At 38.5% G+C, this 22,360-nt stretch overlaps 1 long non-coding RNA gene across 1 annotated transcript; it reads right to left on the bottom strand.

Moving 5' to 3' along the window:
- Positions 1–17,327: 17,327 nt before the first annotated feature.
- LOC120749478 (uncharacterized) lies at positions 17,328–21,285 on the bottom strand. The gene is made up of 3 exons (XR_005699665.1): positions 21,246–21,285; positions 20,945–21,166; positions 17,328–17,428 (listed from the first exon to the last, which is right to left on the bottom strand). It is a non-coding gene; the product is annotated as an uncharacterized LOC120749478 (long non-coding RNA).
- Positions 21,286–22,360: the final 1,075 nt, after the last annotated feature.

Genomic DNA, 22,360 nt, shown 5'->3' with positions numbered 1-22,360 from the left:
TTCCCATTGGATAATTTCTTTAGCATTTTTATCCTTTTTGTTGCTTAGTCTTCTGCAAGGTTCTGTCTCATTGCTCGTTGTTTGCTGCTTTTTCCAGGTAAATATTACTTTGATTTCAACAGACCAGATCTATATGCATAAGGACAAGGAAGGTCTTAGTAAAACCAGTTCTTTTTTGGCTTCATTTTCCCATCTTCAACATGAATTCTCTTGCTCTGGGACACTTTTCCATCATAATCAATCTCATTATCAAGCCCTTTTCACTGATAACATTAAGTATTTAAAGTAATTTGGGTTTTCTGGCACCACTACTTCTATTATAGGATTTTTATAGAACATCTTTATTTTTCCAACTTTGTTACCACATTTTTTAAGTCCAATTTAGGTCAAAAATGTCCCTTACCTTTAATGGGCATTCTTCTACTTTTTTATGCTTTTATCATATCTTTATACTAATAGACCAAATAAACTCTGGTTTTTATTTCATTACATTAAAAATTTTATTGAGATTTGGGCACAAAATAGGCCTTCTGTTCCTACAGCACTACTATTAGCTCTTTTCCTCTCTCCACCTGCTCCATTAGGAGTTTAACTTGTTGAGTTTATATGACTGGAATTCTAAACTCCATACCAGATAATGTCTCAACAGTGCAACTTATAATTAATACTTAATGCTTTCGTTTTGCAAAGGCCTCACTGGATACATCTGAGAATTGTATTTCCATTTTTTACTGCTACATGCACCTAGGTGGTGCATAATAATTCTTCAACTGACTAATACCCCTAAGTCTTCCTGTTTCAACCAGTGGGCCTTCTGATTGAAGAAATTCTCATTGCTCCCTATGTTCATTACCTCGCATTTCAAACTAATTAAATCACATACCTTGTTCCAGTTCTAAAGCCTATCCATTTCTTCCCATGTGATATTCTGATCATCTTCCATATTGTCAATGTCTGCTACATTTGTATTTCTCGAAAAAATATTAACGCTTTCCTATATCTTGTATTCAAGACATTGCTAACATTTTCCATAACATTGGGTTGGATTCTGATCCTTGAGGAATTACAGCCAATGATTTATTTTTACTTTAGAATAAATTTTTGTAGTTCACGCACTATGATCTTGTGCTAATCTACCTTTTATTACCAATACACAATTATTTTCCTTGCACGTTGAGTCCAAGTACATTAAGTGCTAAAACAAACTCTTTAGCCCAGTTCAGTTATCAAAATTCAGTTAGATTAGCAATCCAGTTGCTAATTTAAAGGCCATTCTATCTTTTTCATTCATCTCCATATATTTAAATATAATACAAAAGGTGTCCTTAATCTTCATATACAACTAATGTAAGTTCAGCAGGTTTTATTGGGCCATTTCTAATACCTTTCTCAGACAGACCAAGTATGGCTTGGCTCTACCTTTATCTTTACCACAGGCTAGAGTTACTGCTTCCAGCTTCTTCTGGAATTTGTCTGCTATTCTCTCTCCTGAGGAGTCCCTGGTCCATGCCGGAGGGGTTCAGTTGTCTCAGCAGGATACACTGAGCACCAAGGCATCCCCTAAAGGCAGCCCCAGAAGTGCCAGGCTTTCTAAGGGGGAGCCATGAGTGAGCAGGTCTTGCTGGTTCAGTCAGGGATTAGGATTTCCAAAGAGGCTCAGCAGCCCTTATTACTCTAGACTGAATCTCCTAGGAAACAGCAAACTGAAGCTGTATTATCTTTTCCCTGAAGCCTGCCGATCTCCAGTCTTACAAATAGACACAGGCAGACATGAAAATATAGACTCTTGCGTGGACCACCCTGCCTGCAGAGATGCTGGGAGCACAGTGCAGGGTGAACCCAGCCAGACATTCATCTTATAGATGTTGGGTTTGCCTCTGGAGGGGGTGATCTAGCTCTGTGTTGTCAGTACAGAAAGGAAAGATAAATGCAGAGCGGAGAACACCTCATGAAAGGCAGGTCCTGAGAGCAAAGCTCTGTGGGAGGTAACACAGCTTTGTGGAAATGTTGTGCACTGAGTGGAGACTGCAAGCTCCAAGGATGACTATCCTATTTGCAGAGAAAGGAAATTCTATTGAAGCTTTTGCTTCAGCGTTTGGATAAAACCCATCTTTTTCAAAGCAGTTATTGAAAATATTGGAATATTTATTAATTAATATGGCTTTTCTGTTCAGGGATGTCATCTTATCATGGATGATAGAATGAAATAAAACAGAAAAAATATTTTAATCATATTTTTGTAGATTACATCAAATCCAAAACATAATTTACATATACCATAAAAACTAGATAGAATTGATATGATTTTATGAACAGGAAAGGCCAGTTTTTATTCTTTCTTTTAAAAATACTTGCTTTGTTGAAAAGCATCAATGCAGTTGTCACAGACACCTGTTTTTTCTCTCTGCATGTGAGTAATGACAACAGGGCCAAACAAGAATTTTCCAACTCTTTCATTTTCCTTGTGTCCACCCATAGTTTATGAATTTGTTCCAGTTGCACCTGGGCTCATTATGTGGTCCATAATCCAAAGACTCTTGGTGTCACATTCACTTGGCTCCTGAGTAAGGTGTATCCACCACTGTGCCAGGTGAACGTTTATAAACGGGGGGAAAGTAGGATGTTAAATAAAATGGATGGCATGTGCAGAGAACATAAAAAAGCGTTCATTTTGGATATTCCCTGCCAGGAAATCCTAAAGACCTTCTTGCTGCAAACAGCTTTGCATTTACGTAGCTTAACTGTGTCTCTACCCATTCCAGGATATAGCCCAGTCCATAAAATTATCCGTGTGCATAAGAGTTGATGGTTTTAGAACAGCAGAGGTAAATGACTTATAAATAGATCTCACAGATGGCAAAACTGTTCAGAGAAGGTTCTTTTTCTCCACTGGTGTGAAGTTGACTCAGAGATACATAGCTGCTGAAGCCTGAGAGAGGGCTAGAGAGAAGATAGGAAAAAAAAAAAAAAAAAGAGGTAGTGGGCATTTCTGCCTGGCAGCCTGAGCCCTTCCCGTGACATACAGCACACCATCCAGCCAGAGTATGCAGTAGGTGTAGGCTCCCAAACTGAAAATATACATAATTTGGAGGTGTTCAAAGTTGGAATAGTAGCTTTTACAGCAAGGTGATCCACATTCTGCATTTAATTTCAGGAATTAAATGCAGTTTTAGAGTGAGTTCTGTTGAAGAAAGCCCACTATGGGATCCTACAAAATAAGCATAAAAATTAATATTGTTCAGAAAGTGAGAACAGGAAGGAGGGAGAGACAGAGAAGCAGTACATATACATATGTAGTATATACTGATAGAGAATAAACATTGACTGTTCTTAGTTTTGCAGCAGAGTACCACAATCATTTTCCTGAAAATATGGTTACCACAAAGAAAAATAACATGAAGATGCAGTGAGATTTACAAATGCTTTTTTACCTGATTAGATTTACTATTAATTCCCCAAGGCCTCTCTCTGCTTTAAGGTCTTTTTACTTTCAACGATAAACCAATTGCATTGATAATTTAACAATCTACATGATTTCCTTTTCAGAAGAAATAAAGTCATATATACAAACTTGAGGTTTCATTACATTTAAAAATTATTAATAAATAAAATCAGGTTTGGAAATCAGAGAAAGCGATGTCCATGAACTCCCCTCATTATCATAAAACTTTATGTTAAAAAATAAAAAATAAATTGCAATGTGCAACACTGGAAATATTTCTGCGCTTTCAGTTCAAGTCACAAAATATATATTTCCTCATTTATCCTCGCTATTTTAACAAACAAAAGCTCAGTAATATGGGGAGAGCATTCATGCATGAGCTTGCAAACATAGCACAAAATAAGAAGATTTTCAATGTTCCAGGCAAGTATTTTGTCAGCTTCTTCAGTTTGCATGTTGTTCAGAGAGTTAGGCATTAAGATTCTGTGATAATAGGCTCTACATTGGTGGGAGGGGGAAACAAAAAAACTAAGAAACTATCTAGCTAACTTTGTGGGAGATAGATAGATAGATAGATAGATAGATAGATAGATAGATAGATAGATAGATAGATAGATAGATAGATATGGGGTTATTGATGTTTTCAAATACTTTTTTACTTTTGAGGCTTTTGTTGACTGTTCAGCTATTGTCATAATAAATGGAAACATACTGTTTCCAGTATGTGTTATGTTACAGATTTCTTAATTTGATAGCTTGCAGGTATTTTAAAGACAAGTCCCTAGGCCCCGGCACAACAGTTGAGAGTTAAGAGTAATGATATGACTTCTAGAATAATTTTGGCTTGAAATTATTCAAGGGGACAAACCGGATTTTTATAAATCTGGAAATTCTTTTTTCTACAAATGTTGGCAGTAGCCAAGTATCCATGGAAAAATATTAAACCAGAGACCTCAGTGGTATGGTTTCTCATACATCTCTAAATATACCTAAATCTTTTTCTTTTTTCTAAACTAAATCTTAAACACTGGTTATTAAGCAGTAATTACTAACCTAGAGTAGTTATCATATAAAAACAAGACCCCTTCCTCTTGTTGCAGTTACAAAAAATGCAACAGCCTGTTATGAATATGTGCTGCTGAACATCAGCACTTTTGGACGGTATCTTTGTTCAAAAATTATGGCTATTTCTGTGTAGCAGGATATCTGCTAACAAGAGTAGCCACCCTACTCTAACAGGCGAGCCTTTTGCATTTTTATACTATTCTTAGTGTGCGACAGCTAAATGAGGCCACCCCCTGGCCATTGTTCACCTTCAGATAAAAACATCAGTGATTTTTGTGCTTGACTTATATTGCACTGAGACATAACTAAGATAGGACAATCTATGCCTTTGGTCAGCCTGCTTAAGGCAGCCATTGGGGTGGCATACATAGTAACCACAGTGTCCTAAGGACACAAACAAAGCAATTTTTGTATGGACCAATATATTTTACTGCGATCTAACACACTTTGAAAAAAAATCCAAACCCCCAAGCAAGACATATGCTCATGAGCCTGAAACAACCTAAAGAAAGACTACTGTGCCTGGAAAGCTGCCTGTTTTGTCCATCTAATAAAGAATATTTTCTCTTCCTAATATCTTTGCATTACTTAGAAAGAGTGCTTTTAGTTCAGGAGTCTTCCCAATCTTTCCAATAGCTAGGAAGTAGTACCAGGTTTCATTTGTACCAAATGTTCTACCCCATCTTTTGTCTAAAACACACTGCATCTTTCTGCCAGCCTAGGCAAGATGTTATATCTCTTCTGGAAATTGCTCATATCCAAAAACATGGATCTAACATCCTTCTTGTGATATAAGCTTATGCTAAGCAATGTCTCCACACTTCCCAAAATTACATGTGCCTGTATCTTTATGTATTCTTTGATCACGTTGAAAAGATGAATCCATTGTGCTTGTTTATTAGCCCCAACAACTGTGTTCAGTACATGGGTGGAAACATTCTCTTCAGCACGTTAATTACAAATTCACACTAGGGGTTCCTTTGTGTTCTGAGAGAATAGCGTTCTTTGATTACACAAGACCTAAGTGGCATTTCAGAATATCAGCATTAATAACTCATTCCTACTGATCTACCAGGTAGAATTAAAATTAGGAAGAAGGGTTATAACTTGTCAAACTATGTTTCTAATTAATCGAGTTATGTTACAACAACTACTTGCTCCTTCACAGATTGCATTGTTTTCCTAAATGCTGTTGTTCTGATGTCACACGATGAAAACCTGCAGTTTTGAAAATCTACCACTATGAATTTATAGGTGAACATAAGCAAATATATTAAAAATATATAAAATCTGCCAAAAAATGTTTATTGCACAAAATTTTTAAATATCTTTGTGCAGAATGTATATAGACATGAATTATTTCAGATTACTTAGGTGGTATAATGTAGCTCTTCTTATATGGAATTAATAATAATTTCCCTAAAAGGTTTATGTTGAAAAAAAAAAAAAATTGTGATTCTTATGGAGAAGAAAAATATTCTCACAGACAGAACAGTGAGCTGAATCTTTCTGTGCTCCAGTAGTATGGGTGTGTTTTACTCAGAAGCTATTTAAAAAAAACACACCCTTTCATTGTTTTTTAATCATTTTATTAGTGAAGGTGGGTAATATAAATCCTCTATGGGTGAGATTTATCCCTTGTAAATCAGGTATCTAAACTCCTATTGTCTAAGTACAGTCTATTTCTTGCTTTCCTTGGAGTTATTGATGTGTAGTAAGCACATCCCAGGAAGTACTCAGCCTCAGACAAAAATCTAGCAAAGACCAGATGAATTCTTCCTTACAGATGTTTGTGTCTTTCTATTAACTACAAAAAGACCTTCGGGTGATGAGCTCAGGTTTTAACTTGCCACCTTCAATATGCATGGCAAACATTCCTTCACAAATCCACATAATTACTGTCAAATCACTATTTACAACATGACTCCCTGGTGAAACCTGCACGGCTTACAGACAATGGACAAGCTGTTAGCAAGCTCAGACTTCTTCCTCAATAATTTGTTTATTTTGTGGTTATCTTATCCACCCTTTTGTCCCTGGTGGATGTTTTACACACCTATGTGTACTTTGCAAATCCAAAAGCAAATCTTGACTATGTAGAAAATGGCAGGGCCAGGATCTTAGTCTCCCTCAAATATCATAAGAGGTACAGAACAGTTAGGTCTAAGTCCTTAAAATGGTTCACTAGTCTCTACATATTATTGCTCAAACCAAAAATCTACAAAGCACATATAAATAGACTGATCAAATAAAATAACTGTGACAGTAAGATCAGCTTGTTCTGCTTCTAGGGAAAAAAAAAAAAATAATAGGAACAAAAACCCCACAAACCAAGACAGAAACTATGCAGTGTAAAATGATCCTTTCAATGAAAATTGAGTTTTTATGGTTCCTTATTAGAGACTTCCCTTACAACTAATTATATTAAACTTCTACATTCTCTGCTTTTTCTCATCAGTAATCTCACAATCTCCAAATCTGTGAAAGTAAATGCTTAGTCAGTGTGTAAATTGAGGACAATTATCATTATGACCACACAGTAATACAAAAATAATTAGACCATTGCTTGCAGCAAAAATATAAATCAAATCAGTTTGTAATTGGAACATTAATAATTTGTTAAAGATACAATCTATTGCACATGAAGATGGGAAAGCAGCTGAGATGAGCTGCTGAGCTGAAGACAGCCCTTGTTTTGAAATAAAGAGCAAAGTTCAGTGTATGTGCATCAGTGATAATCTAAGGGTGATTGTGTTCAAGAGAATTTACAACCTATTCCAAATGCGTGAACTCAGTGGAACTGGGAAATCAAATGGCTGAATAGTATTTATTATGCTACCCTTATCTTTGCCAAGGTGGAGAGAAAGACTGGAACAGTTCACTTTGCCTCCAGGCATCCAGTAATGAGCCAACCAGTGGTGCATTAGGAAGTAGTGGGCAAGTGGCATTATCATCAGGTGCATTTTTAGTAGCAGAGTCAAGTAGCACTGGGAGCATTATAAGTAGTGCAGTCGAGTGCTAGAGCATTGGTTATTATAGCACAGAATGCACAATGACTGGAAAGCTTTGGGAAATATAACAAGCAGAGTTAGGCCCGAAACATCCACTTTAAATACTGTCAAACTTTGAACAGCAGCAGCTCTAAACTCAGACTTTCCCTTTGGCACCTAGGGATCAGTCTAACAGGCAAAACCTGGGTCTCAAATTCAAACTCTCCCAAATCCTAGAAAATCCTGGATGCATTTCTGATGAGAAGTAACATGGTCCAGATTCTTTCAGACCACAATAGAGAGTATAGCTGAATGCCACAGTGAACATTTCAAAAAAGAAACTATTTGGCGTGGTAAGCATTAGTAGTTAGGGAGCCAAGGAAATACCAAATGTGCAATCTAAAAATTATGAAAGAATTACTTAATTACTAAAGTCTTCCCAGACAACAATACCCAGAAAAACTCTTCACAATGTCAGGGATAAAAATAAACTCTTAGGCAAAGGGTCAGTAGGATAAGACTTGAGTGGAAGGAGGGTCTACTGCATCACAGTAAATCTGTATTATCAGGTTGTCAAGACCTGTTCTGAGGGAAATGCATGCCAGGTGGAAGTTGCAGCCCAAGGACTACCTCCCAGTCCATGTTTTTCTGCTACCTTTGCCCAGAATCATCCCTTTCCCACATGTTCTCCTCCAAGGACCAATTGACGTAAAATGCACAGTGGGTCTGCTCCAGCATTTCACTGACAAAGTATAAATTTTGTGCATCGGGAAGAGGATGAAGAGTTCTGCCCAATGCTAATCTATCTTTCTTTTCGGAGTGGTTATGAGAGGTACTGGGATGAGGGAATAATCACATGGTGAGGTGGCACGCAGCAAAGCTAGTCTAATAATAACAGAATAAAGCAAAACAGAATAAATGTGGTATTGTGAATGTTGTTACAGTATTGATATATATTTTGGGTAGGTAGCTACCTCACAGAGAATCAGACAATCAGTAAAGTTGGAAGAGACCTCTAAGATCATTGCTTCTGACCTTTAGCCTAACACCATCAATTTTACCATTAAAGCCTGTCTCTGATGGCCACACCTACGCATCACATCACCCTCCAGGAATGGTGATTCATCCAAATTGCATCAGCTTGAACAGCACGTATTTCGACTCAGGATATTTGTGCACTGGGGGTGTATCATCAACAGAAACAACAGTTGATTGGTATGAGATCTGGACTTTGGACTTCCAGTTCAACACCACCAGTAAGGTCATAGTAATGCTGTAAATTGTTGATATGTTCTGAATGGGAGGCATGGCAAAGTCTCCATATCTTTTGCTGTCCTCATTTCCAATTCTACACAAAGCTGTAACCCTTCAGAATATTCCTGATTCTGCAGCTCTAACCTGCTAGGTCAGCTGACAGTTTAAGGTCAGAGAGCAGGGTAGATGAAACATCTGAGTCCTCCAAGGAAAGTCTGTAAAGACTCTGAGGAGTTCTCCTCACTCTCTGAGGTGATACAGCAGTGAGCAGCAGGAGGGCTAACCAGGAAAGACTACTTAAAGGTACGTGCAAACTGTCTTTCTCCATGTCCTCTGACAATTAGTGGTATCTTGGTGTAAGTATAGATTTTGCCTGCATTAAACCCTGCAGACAGGGGTGAAAACTGTGCACACTGAGAATTTCAGAGCAAGTAATTGAGAGTCCACTGTTTATTAAGACTTTCCCCTGTGTTTGGTGACAAGAAAAGGCTTTGGTGGTGATATCAATTGTAATATGCAATGAAAATGTGGCCGGCATCTTCAGCTGGCCTCATGGGGAGATCTGTTTTATCTGATGTAAAAAAGTATATGCTAGCCACATTATCTATGCTCACAGAGCATGGGAATATTTCTCTGCAGGTAGCCAAGAGGTGACTCCCTTGTAAGAAAACCAAAGACGATGAAAACTAGGCACTGAAATCTCAGCCATTTAAGTGGGAACTAGAGACTGAAATCTGAAAATGCTAGCAAATTGGTGCAATTATGTTGAATCAAATCAGAAAAGCAGCTCATAACACATTAATAGAATTACTGTAATTGCTTCAGGAATACAAGGAGTCCAAAGGACATTTTCTTCTTTTTTCCTAATACAATAATATTTGAAATCTGTCAAAAATAGTTTCTCTTTTAAAGAAAAAGAAAACCTTCACTGTTGCAGCAGTTACTGCATTTCCCACTTTTCTTAATGTTCCATTACTTTCAGCCAAAAAAAAAAAAAAAATTAGAGAAAAACAAGCATGTCATTGGAGATTGTCTTCATATGAATGAAAATTTACTATTAATATGCATTACATTACAAGCAAGCAGCTCTTTTGCTCTCTATTCTCTCTATGCTCTCTTTTAGAGAAAATTCCTAAGAAATTTGCAGTTTAGTACAATGCTCTTCTTCTGTTTTACTTTTGTACTGGCTCATATAAATATATTTGCTCTTGTAAGAGGATTTCTGCAAGGCTGCTTCAGGGAGAGACCAGTGCCTTTGCCGTGCCTGGACTGACACTAAAATCCAGTCTGGATATGTAACTGGTAAGAAATTGAGCTGGTCCAGCAACAAATGTAGATTTATGCCAAGACAACTTACATTTTCTCATGTGGAATTATCATTTATGGGGTATGCTGCTTCTTCGGGTGTTGATCAAAACTAATAATGTACTGCAGCTCTTGTATTTTCTGTCCTGGAATTTTGGATGTTGTTTCCATTATTCAGCTATTTTCCACATTTGTGCTGTCTGCCTATCTGTTTCTGCTGACAGCAATTGATTAGGGCTAGTCCTTTGCTGTGCAAAATGGAGACCTTTCTCCTCTGAACTTTTTTTAAAGGGTGTCACTCAGAACACTTTTTCCTTATGGTACCTTTAACTGTCTGCAGAGTTTTTCTCCCATTTGTGGTGTGTTTTGACTGATGGGTTTGGTCATTGGAATCCCTTTGTTAAAATAGAGGTGATAATTGACTTTCAGCCATGTTTTTCTCTCTGTTACTTGGGCCTCTGTTCTCTACATAGATACCCACATTCATGAAATATGAGGGTATTTAATTTTTACCTTTTTTTTGCCATGTTAGACTAAAATTTACCAAAAAAAAAAAAAAAAAAAAAAAAAGGATATCTTGTCTTGAGAATGAAGTCTGAAATATTCCACCTCAACAAGCCAAAATGTGCTATTTGTCTCTGAGTGGTGCAGATAAACTTGCATATGTCTAGGCTCCTGCTATCCCTCATGAGAGTTTTAGTGTGCTGATTTCCTGTTTCTTTTATTGTTCTCCACTAAGCTTTATTCCCACAAGAGCAGGGGGAGTGGAGAAGACACCACTCAAAGCAACAGCCAGAGAAAGACCTGTCAGTGCATTGGGAAGTCTTGCCCAGGGGAGGGCATTACACTCTGAATATTAGTCATGCAGATTAGCCCTTCTCAGGGGGAACTCCAGGGAGACTAGCTTGCAGCAGTCTAACAAATGTTTTCTGGTAGTTCCACCACTAGAAATAATGTTGTCCTTTCAACTTTACAACACACAGCTTGAAATGAAGAAGTTTCCATGTTTTGACCAGGGTTAAATAACATAAGAATATTATGCACACCTCAATGTGTTAGTGTAAGCAATCATCTCCTGAATTAGGATTTATATTCTCAGTGAACATATACAAAATTCATTTGAGATTTTACACATAGTTTTTAAAAGAAGTTTACCGAGTTTTCCTTTCTGTTTATCAACATTTTTGATATTTGTATCTTTTAATTCAAAAACACTATCATCAGATTTTATTTTATTTCTTGCTATTACCTGTGTAGTAAAGAAACATATTAGAGAATAGTTCTGGAGAAGAAGAGTAAAGAGCAATATTTTCTGTATTTTTTAACTGCATTGTGTGAATAGTGGAGAATATCTAAGTGTCTTCATATATGGCTTTGATTTACACAGATATGTGGTGAAACAATCACAGATTGCCAAAACAGAAATGACACTACATTCTCAAAACATAAATCAATTAATAAACTTCAATTATACCCTAAAATCTTAAAATCTTGAGGACATGAGAGGTGTAATTGCTTAAAGATAATTTTTTCTTTAGTGAAATAGAAATATTTACATTTATTTTAATAAATTTCTAATCCAAACCCCATTGTAACCTGAGTCACTTCATTAACTTCAGTGAGATTTAAGGATCAGGCCATTTGAGCAAAAGGATGAATAAACAGACTTTGACATTTCTTCTAAAGTGCAGGGTATGTGAGTTTTTTCTGGGTCTTCCCCTGTAAATGCCCCTTTTGTGAAACCCTGAGATGTAAATTCAGGGACTAACACCTTCAGCGCTTTGTTTGATCTCCAGTGCCATGCCATGATTTAAGAAGAGGCAGTTTCTAAAGTGCACTTGCAGCTGACTCAGACAGGCCTTTACAGTATTGATTGCAGGTAATGTTTGCTTTATGTACTGTTCAGTACGGTAATCCTAGATATATTGAAAGTGGGATCAAGGATCAGCATAAAATGATGTGACAATGTTTAGAAAAAGGATATTCCCCTACAAGATCTTTGTAATTACAATACAGGGAAGTTTGATGAGCCCATTACTGCATTAATTCAGTCTCTATAAATGTTAAAGTTAAAAGGATCAACAAAATCACCATTTTTAACAGGGAAGACTTACATTTGGATCATAAGTTTCTTTAATAAGATCCCCAAGATTTCTCATTGATTTGTTTAGACGGATGTCTTGAGTCATTCAGAACTATTCCACTGTTTCATACATAATGAGGTCTATAGCGTCAATTATGTGTGTAATTTCATTAGAAGAAATGTTCTTTTGCAGCTACATTTGCTACATTTATTCACACTACAAGAGTTGCCACTTTTAAATCTATCAACATATATCACAACCATAACTGAATACTGCACTGTAAGAACCTTAAGCTCCAGCACAAATCTGCACTTTTTCCATCAAAGCCTGGTCTCCGTCATACTGATAATAGTCCTGATGTGCCTATTTGTACACAAGTCGTAGATAGCGTAAATTACTAGCAATCAATATATGGTGGAATTATTTTATTTTCCTCCAAGATTATGCTTAGAGCAAGGACTTGGTATTAAAAAGAAAAGATCCCAATAAGTCAGAAAAGGTGAATTCTCAGGAGGCAGAGAATCAACAATAAGTTTTATATAAAATTATGTCTATACTTCCCAGCAGACCTGGAGCAGAAACCTCCCAGTTCCTTCATCCAATGTGTACAGCTGGGTCCCTACACAAAAATTTGGTACCTGATCCATGAATAGAATGAGACAGTTGCAGCTTCTCTTGCTGTGAACCTGCCAGTGGAGAAAGAGATGATAGACGGCAACACTCTGTTAGAGCTATTATACAAGCTAATATGGCTGGAAAAATGCACAGTGGTATGTATAACATTTACAGAGCTGGTTTTAGTGTAAGATTACTCAACTATTCTAGGATTTATAGCTGTTGAACTACAAATATTCCCCACTGTGGACAGAGTTGTGTCAATATACCAATTCATTTGGGAGGTTTTAAAACCATTAGGGAAGGTTTGTAAATGATATACCCTCAAGATTCACTGTGTTTTACCACTGTGATTTACAACTTGAGATGCTTTAGCAGGGGATAATCCAAATGCTGTTTAAAGCTCAATCACTTGAAATTAACTAACCTGTTAATTCCTGACTGATCTATGTCTAACCCCTTTGCACTGCCCAGGATGGTTTTTCTTCAGGATCAAGAAATCGTATGGTCATAGGAACAAAATACTAGTGTGGCTGCTAAACAAAATGAAAGAGTGCCTAAATTACAAAGCTTTAAGTTGTGCTGGTATACACAGTAAAATGCTGGAGGTATACACAGTAAAATGCAACTACTTTTTAGTGGTATCCTTACAAGTAAAATTTCAATGTTCAAATGAGAGGATGAAATGGATATTTTCTTAGTTCAATTACATTGAAATAATTGATTGTGATATAGTCCAAGATTTGGCTTTATTTCTGCTTAGTCATTTTTTACCCCCAGTCTTCCTGTTAAAAATCTTTCTGTGACTGATTTTCCTGTGCAAATTCCAAAAGTCGTTTAAAATTCAGGTTGCACGCATTTTGATTAAGTAGGTCTTACTGTTTACAATTTCAGCATTTGGGAAAGAGTGCAAACCAAGTACAATAGGTTAGAAATGGTATTTTACAAAGGGGGTCTTTTCTCTGCCAGCAGCTCTGGCCTATATTCTTGCTCCCACATTAAGTTTTGGTGTGGTTTTCAGCTTCTGATGTCATTCATTCTCCATCTGAACATACCTGTGCTATTCCTACCAGGGAATGCCTGTTGAACACCCCCTGTGTTGTCATAAGTGTCCATGATAGAATGTAAAAAATTTAATACATTCTCCATATGAAACAGTCACTGCATTAAAAAAAAAAAAAAAAAAAAAAAAAAAAAAAAAAAAAAAAAAAGGCACGCCACCAAACCCCTGAAGAGCGTCTGTTAAACCCTGGGCTGTACTAAATTAATTATGTTTGCTGTCCCATGGATCTCATCACCTTTAGCAGCCTGGTAGCACAGCATCAGCAGCGAATTGAACTCAGTTCAGGGTACCTCATACCCTGGAAATGAGAGGTTTTTGCAGGATGTAGGTGCACATGTGCCCGGCACGGGCACTTGGGCTCCAATCATCTGCATATTTGATACCTGCAGGGATTTTGGAATTGTGTCAGCAGCTGCACTGTACATGCACACAAGCTCCAAGCTCATCTTTTCCCCCAAGTCTCTGAGGAAGAAGAAAAAATTTGATTTCAGGTTCCTGTTGCTCTACCTGAAAGACCTAACCCACCTGCAATACAGCCTTCAGGATCAGAAAATACAGGGTGAAGTGCTGTACTGATGGAACTAAGAAGCAGTGGGAGTGTTATACCCTATATTTTCTTTTGGGAAGCACAGCTATATACACACACTGGCTGTTCAATCTGGCAGTAAGGCCCAGGCCCTCGGGGAAGGCAACCAGTGCCTCAATCACCACTCCAATTTGCCATGCAGAAACTCTCTCAGAGCTGCTGCCTGACCACACCTTCATGGTGGTTCTGCACAAGATCCAGCCAGGAGTACCACAACTGCTACAGGAGAGCAGAGCTTTACCTTGATCAATCCTTTCTTCCAAACTACCCAATGTATTGTAATAAGGCAGCACAGAGATGCAGTGGTGTCTAGAAAATCCCTGAATTTGAGGACAAAGGTGATTCCTCGCATGACATGCTTCACAGAGGACCTATAACCCCACTCACAGGCAGCAGTCCCCTAACACATCAGGGAATCTGGTTTTACCCACCAGTTCACTTGCCAAGCTCTTTTCTATGCTTTGAAAGGACAATTTTTGTTTAAATGAGTAATCAAACAAGTTTATTTGCGAAGCTCTCCTCTCCTCAAATGCTTGTTGCTTTGGAAAATGTATTTTATCACAAGCTACAGGGTATAATTTGGTGGGATCCCCCATACTAATCTATTGGCAGTGTATCACTGAAGTGTATTTAAAATTAGGCTCCACTATGAAAAGCCGTGTGTTGTTTAAGCACTGCCAGCGCACTTGCCACTGCCTTGAACATAAACAAAGCGAGTCCCTGCCCCAGCGCGGTCACAGAAGGGGCATTCCAGAATCAATCCCTGTGCGACTGGTGCTACTATGCTGCAATCTGCAGTATGCCAAAGAAGGTGCGTGCCGTGCACGACATATTGGGAGAGGGGTGCCCCACTTTTCTCACCCAGAAACTTGTCAAACCCTACGATGTCTCTAACGAGGCTGCAAAGGGAGCTGCAGGCAGAGAGCCAGGCAGTGACTGAACGCCGCATCCCCAGTCACACACGCACACCAGATGTAACACACGGGCACGGCGGTGAGAGACCACACTGGCAGCTTCTCCCTGCGTCCCTTCTCCTAGCACCACCACTTACAGGAGCCTTTTATGTCTCTGCATCGAGCTGTTTCTGCCGGGGTTTGGGAGTGGGAGTGATGAGCGTAGCCCAGCTCCGTACCTGAAGGGGTCTTCTCGCCTCCATCACCGTTTTTCACTCTGGCCATTTCTCCTGCTTGTTTTTACACGACTCTTCGCCCCGGCTGCAGCGGTCCCGAGCCAAGCCCCGGTCTCGGCCCATGCCCATCTTGATCCCGGCGCCCATCCCCATCCCGATCCCGATCCCGATCCCCATCCCCGGCCCCGGCGCGGCTCGGGGCGAACTGCGGGCGGGCTGTGCCACCTTGTGGCTACGAGGGGGAAAAAAAAAACAACAACCCGCTGCTCGCGTTACAAATTAAAATCTCCTCTCATAAATATCAACTTGTTAAACTCTGACTTCGGTTTTAAAAGGCAGAAAATTAAAATGTATACCTCTGTCTCAAAAAATTCGGTAATTAGACATAATCCACAGGTGTTATTTTAATGATGCCAGCTCTTCAGACGCACGGGCTGAGCAAATGCAGTGTGTTGTTAACTAATTATGTCGTCTTAATTTGCCAATTTAAAAAACTTAAATGTCCTGAACAAATAAAATCATTATCTGGGATTTCTTCACCGTACCCGCTGCCTCGCACCATCTGATGCCTGGCACTCCGGGTTTGGCAGCACGGAGCAGCATTTGGAGGGTTCTGGGAGGCTCCAGCAGCCCTCCAGCACCAGACAGCAACTGGGTTTGCAAACCGGGGATGCTCACACCATCCTCACTAACAATATCTGATAGTGGTTTTAAAAGCCGGCTTGTCTCCCTCTGTTACTTTTCCAACCCATATCTTAATTGACCAGGGGGAAAGCGTCGCTCAGGCAGCGTCTGCTATGGCTGAGCTGAACTGTGCTGATTCCCCCACCCTCCCTGCTTTAGACAGCAGGCAGGCATGGGCGGCATCTTCTCCTTCAAGGAGACACTTTGCATCTCTCAGTGCCGCTGTGGCCAGTGACAAACTTCCATCTAACTTTCTCTTCTCAAAAATGTAAAGTAAGAAAACAAAATCTATGCATCATTTAAAGATGCCTCAGGATAGCTTTGAATTATGCAATCCACCGTTATGTGAGCTGCTGTTTAAGGGATTCTTTGGCTCTTTTGTGACACTGATCAATCCTCTCTTGGTTTTATTTAAAAGACCCAGTCACTGAAGCATTCAAACCACATTATTCACATCTTTCATTCACATGCCTGGAAAATAATGCAAATAAACACATAAGGAAGAATGAAATATATGCTAACTAGCTACACTTTTCACAGGTTGGCCCCTCTGTAGAAATCATTTTGAGAGGAAATAATGGGAGGATTAAAACCAGCTTTTCAGTCTATTTTAATCCAGGTTCAGGTCATCGCCCTTGTCATTCAGAGGATTTGTTCCTAAGGTGCAATCAAATTGCACAGGTTGAGGCTGTTGTGCAGAAAGGTCTGTTGCTTTGTGAAAGGCATTCCCTTGGCCTGTGTCTGAGCACTCCACAGACTGTTCTAAATTACCCTGGCCTTTAACATCCTAAGGTGCCCAGAAAAGAGATCAAGCACCTGTTTAACAGGGCACATCAGCCACCACACCATTTCCTCTCTCATATCTCTGCTTACCAGTAGTCAGCAGCAGGACCCAGGAGTGGAGTGGAATGCCAGGACCAGCCCTGTGTGACAAGGATGTGCCCGGCCCTCTGGCCACTAATTATCTCAGTACACTTTAAAGTGATCACCAGAGAATGTGCTCCCAACAAGGCTGTGTGTCAAGGACTGACAGTTCAAGCAATTTTCACAGCAATTTCAACCCCGCAGCTGGTGTACTTATACAGGAGGATTTCAGAGCCATATTAAATTACCTGCCTTGGAAATCCTGGTGCAGAATACAGACTAGGGTTATTGATTTTGGAGGACTCCAAACACAAATTCTACAGCCCACCTTCAGTTAGCCTCCTCCCCTGGGATCAGACATGGAAAATTATGCTGTCAACCCACTGCCCAGAAGCAGCTTTAGCCCTTTGCCTCTCTCCTCTCCCAGCAGCAATCTGACTTTTCCATTGCTCATCCTGCAAGGTTATTTACCACTGTTGGAAGGACAGCTGGGAAAAATTCCTAAGAGGGAGACTATGTCCTAAAATCCAGATTCAACTCCCCATCCAGCAAATTTTAACCATCCTGAAAAGACAAATGCCCTCTCACAAACATAACCAAGGCAAATATACGGCAATGTACCCTGGACTGGTATTCTGTGGACCTGGACTGAAGCCTTGTTCTGCCTCTGGCTTACTTTGTATGCAGTTTCTCCACCTTGCAGTCAATTTTACAGTAGCTTCTAGCTCAGGCACTTAGGTATTTGAACTGCCAAATGAGGTTTTGAAAGGTGTGCTCACATTTGCATATATTTTCCAAGAACACGTCTTTATTTATGCCTCTCTCTAGTACTAAATTTTAATTCTGCTAACAGCAGGAATAAATGTAGTGGGCAGAATAAAGTAGACTCTAGGAGTCTGACTTTTTTTTTCTTATTCTCTTCAGACAATATATCACCTTTCAAGCTTGCCTTTAAAGGACAAAAAAACCTTTACATTGAAAAAGGCTTGCCTTTTTTTTTTTTTTTTTTTTTTTTTGCTAAGCCATAGACAAACTTATGTCCCTCTGCAGAAAGGGAAAAAGAGATTGAAACAGCCTTAAGACAACTGAAGTATCTTTTATTTCCTATACTATTTAACGATGGTTGCTATTACTTTCAGAATCTAGTATTTTGCAGGTAATAAAAAGAGTGAAAAATCAATCAAAACAACAGAGCTCATTCCTAGAGGACAAAAAAATCTTCAATATATAACTGACTGCCAGAAAGCAAGTGTTAAAATATCCTGCATCAGGTAGAAGTGCTGCAATAAGGAATGGAGACAAAACACAGAACTAGAAAAGAGACAGCTCACATTTTAATTGACAAGGCTCTGTGCTCTGCTCCCGTGGACGCTTTCAAAAGGCCGAGCTGCAATGCATAACACCCAATTCAGGCTGCAATGCTCCTGAGAGGGTTCAGGGACACAAACTGCTTTTATTATTGTCAGTTAGGCATCAGCAATCCACTGAAAGTGAAAATCAGGCTTTCCCCACCAGGCACGCTTGGGAAGCTGACACAGAAATCTTACTAGAGAAGGTACAGAAAGGAAAAATAAGCAGGAGGTTTTACAGAGTCTTAGTGAGAAATTATTGTCGTTGCTTCTCAAAGCGAATGAGGCTGTCTTTAAAGCCCCAATTCTAATGCCATTAAAGTCGTTGGAAGTTTTAGAGATACTGGAATAGAAGAGGGAATGTTTTCCCTTCTTCAGTTTTCCTTGCAGATCCAATTAATACAAAAAGAAATTGACTGATTCACCTATTGTTCAGGTCTCGCTTGCCTTGTCGTATGTAAAGCTTGCTCCTAAGGTCTGCAGAGCCGTATAGCATTATCACACTTGCGAGCACTCCATAAATAAGTAGTATGAACTGTAATGAGAATACTAATGAAATGTGTTGCTTTGTAATTGAAAAATCTGCTTTCTTGAGTTGTATTTTTAAAGGAAAATTAAAGGGATGATTTTTAGCACCTGATGTCACAAAGCCTCCCAAGCTAATATATTGGTTGCCGAGACACAATATTATGGAAACATTGATATTTTCTATGTGACACAGCCTTGTTATTCGAGAGGTATTCCACTGCCAATTAAAGATTCAACAGCTGCCACTGGCTAGGCAAAATTTCATTTAAAAAAGAAAAAGAGAGAAAAGATGTGAAAAGGAGAAATGTAGCACACAGGCAGAGGTAGTTTCAACATGCTTCAGAGGAGCATAGAGGGGATCCAGCAGGGCACATGCAGCTGACAGAGGAGGCTGACAGAGGGGGGAAGGCAGAGGGCTAAAAGAGCTGCTGATCCCAAATGCTACCTTCAAACTGAAAACAGGAATTGCCATGTGGCATATCTAGTAAATGAGGCTCAGAGGATTAAAATATCACATCTGAGGCTCTACAAAGAATTTCTCTGGATGGAATTAATGCCAGAGCTTCTGAGCCCTCGTGGTGCTCTGCTGTATATCTTTCTCATGTAGCAAAGAAAAGGGTTAAATGAAATCATAGAAGCAAGTGACTTCAGCAGATGTCTGACCTACTGCAGAGATTGCTGTGGAGATCTGCCATGGGAAAATATATCAGGGCACACAGATGAGGCTAATTGCTCGATGAGGGACAGAAGCCAGAAAATACACATACATTAAAAAAATATAATAATAAAAAAAATTATTGCTTTCTCATATTCTAAATCTGGCCAGACCCAAGGGCCAGAGTTTTCCTGGGAAAAAGAAAAGGGAGTCTGTAGAAAATCCTTTTGCCTTGCATTTGTTTGAACTCGGGTTTCAAGCAGCTTTTTGCATCTCTTTGAATTCAGGCTGCATTAACAAGCACTTTGACTAACATTTAGGCAGGTAGCCAGTAGGGATCCTGACATATTTAATGTCCCTTGTTCCTTATGTATTTTTCACTTTTTAAATATAAGCCTATGAAACCAAGCATGTAAGTATTTTGTGCAATAAGACCATAAAGTCTTATTATCTCTGCCTTCCATTGCAGAGCCTCTTCATTTCATGATGTTGCTGTGGTTTTGGATTATATCATAGTGGAAAAATCTTTGGAGCAGAAACACCATTGCTATGTGTTGCTAGGCTCCTCAGCACAGTGGATCTCTAATTCCACTGTTATCTCTATGTTTGAATTTTTGGGACAGCTTTCTGCATATACGTGTTGACAGGTGCTGCTCTTGTCTTCCACCCCTGTTGAGTCATAGCCATAAAATAGATATTCAGCTCTAAACAGCTGGATGCTGATGGGAACCCATGTTTCACGAAGTGTTTTTGGAGCACAGTTTTAAATTATGAGTTTAATAACATATAATGGCATAGGACTTCTCTTAGTTAAACAACACAGCAGAGGAATTAAATGTATCCTTCTCAATCAGCCCTACAGCAGCAGAAAGCATTTTATATTCAAGTTTTAAACAACCTACAGAAATTATCAGGAGATTCTATTAGACTTGGTCAGGAAGGGCTTCGGCACTCACTAAAAAGTTAGCAAAGCAAAATTTAACTGATTTAATAATATTGCAGTTCTTCCTCTAAAACATATGTTGTTTAACAACTTTTGATGCCAAATTTTATGAAAACAAGCAACTTTTATTTTCATGAAAACATGAAACATTTAATTGCCACATTTTTCTGTGAAAATTTTCACTTTGATAGAAAAGCAGCTTTTGGTTCAATGAAACTTGGGAATGCCTCAAAACAGATGTTTGCTGATAAATTAATCTCTATAACTGAATAAACCTTCTCTAAAGCTATTGATATAATAATTAAAATACATAAAATCCTATTATAAACTGTTCCTACATTGAAAATCCTTCCTCTAGCACAGTCTACGTTTTGTTTTAAAAACTTACCAGTAAAGAAGGTGGGTGACATGAAGCAGCTTTCACTGTCATTGTTTTCCATTTTCTCCCTTTAAGATTGAATGAGAATGTTCCTTTCATGCCAGAGCAAAATTTTCCTGTCACCATTCTCTTGATAATCTCCATACTGTCTGTTCAGTGACTTCAACACTAATTCTGTAGTTGCTTCATTTCTGGGACTACCTCCATTTAATAAAGCTTCTGGGACTGTGGCTGCAAGAAACAAAGAAAATACAATAAAATTACCAGTAAATAATTAAAACTAAACCTGGACTTAATACAACTAGACTACCATCTTCTAAATACATCTATAAGCCATAGTTATGAAAAAGTCACTTCTCATAATGCAAAGGAAAGTAAGAGACTATTTAAATGTCCAAGCTCTTTACTAGAACTATGTGTATAAGGGATTACAGCTGTGTAAAATTATTCACAGGTGTAAATTTTACTCAGGTGGAAGCTTCATATTATTCTTGATCATGTCTCGTTCTCTCTTTCATTTAGAAATCTCTTTTTAAGATTCATTTCAATGATCAATCTTTTTATTATAAAAATTAAAGTATTTGCTGTAACATTAATTAATTTTTCCCTGCTGTAATTATTAGAACTGAGCAAATAATTCACAATGAATAATTCATCTGCTGAATGTAAGCTCATTTTCTGCTTGCTGAATATCCAGTAGCAAATCTACTTTCCAGTTTATTTGTTAATCAAAATCATCTGATCATTTTGGTAAATATTTTTTTTTCATGGATTGAACCTGAACATTTCCCTGTGAGCCTTTGATATACAGTGCTTGCTACCTGATCTGCATTGGTAGATCATAATTGGTTTGGTAAAGCATGTGACTTTGTTTAATTTTCTCACTTAGGTGAGTGTTGCACTCTGGGCATGCATACATCCATATGTGAATTTAAGTACTGTTTTCCAGCCAGTAGAACTCAATTATTCAAATCTCTTTGGGGGAAGGACCCCCTAAAGGAAACGTGGATATGTGAGTCTGTCAAATGCTGAGCCAGTATCTCCAACAATTTACTTGCACTCTGTTTTGAGCAACTATTACATAATTGAAAGAGAAAATCAGTAGTATCAAATTCTGCAGCCATATTTTCTGACCTCCAATTAAAATGGGAAGTGTTTCCACATCATGGTGGTATTAGGGAACACTTTGTTTGTCTGAGAAGTCCTTGCTTGTCATAATGAAAGAAATTGTGCAGATGATGAATAGTGCATCTCTATAGATTTATTGCCTAAATTGGAGGAACTGGATAACATTTTGCCAGAAGTGAGAACATAGGATAAATGTTAAGAGGTGACTTCTACTTAAAGCAATCTATTCCTGACTGAAAGCCAGTAGGTACTTTCAAATCTCCTTATTTTTCAGTTATGGTTTTAAGGTGACACTCC

Source organism: Hirundo rustica, chromosome 2 (assembly GCF_015227805.2).
Source record: "Hirundo rustica isolate bHirRus1 chromosome 2, bHirRus1.pri.v3, whole genome shotgun sequence".
NCBI lineage: Eukaryota > Metazoa > Chordata > Aves > Passeriformes > Hirundinidae > Hirundo > Hirundo rustica.
The sequence above is the reverse complement of the archived record's forward strand: the minus strand, read 5'-3'. Positions and strand labels throughout refer to the sequence as shown.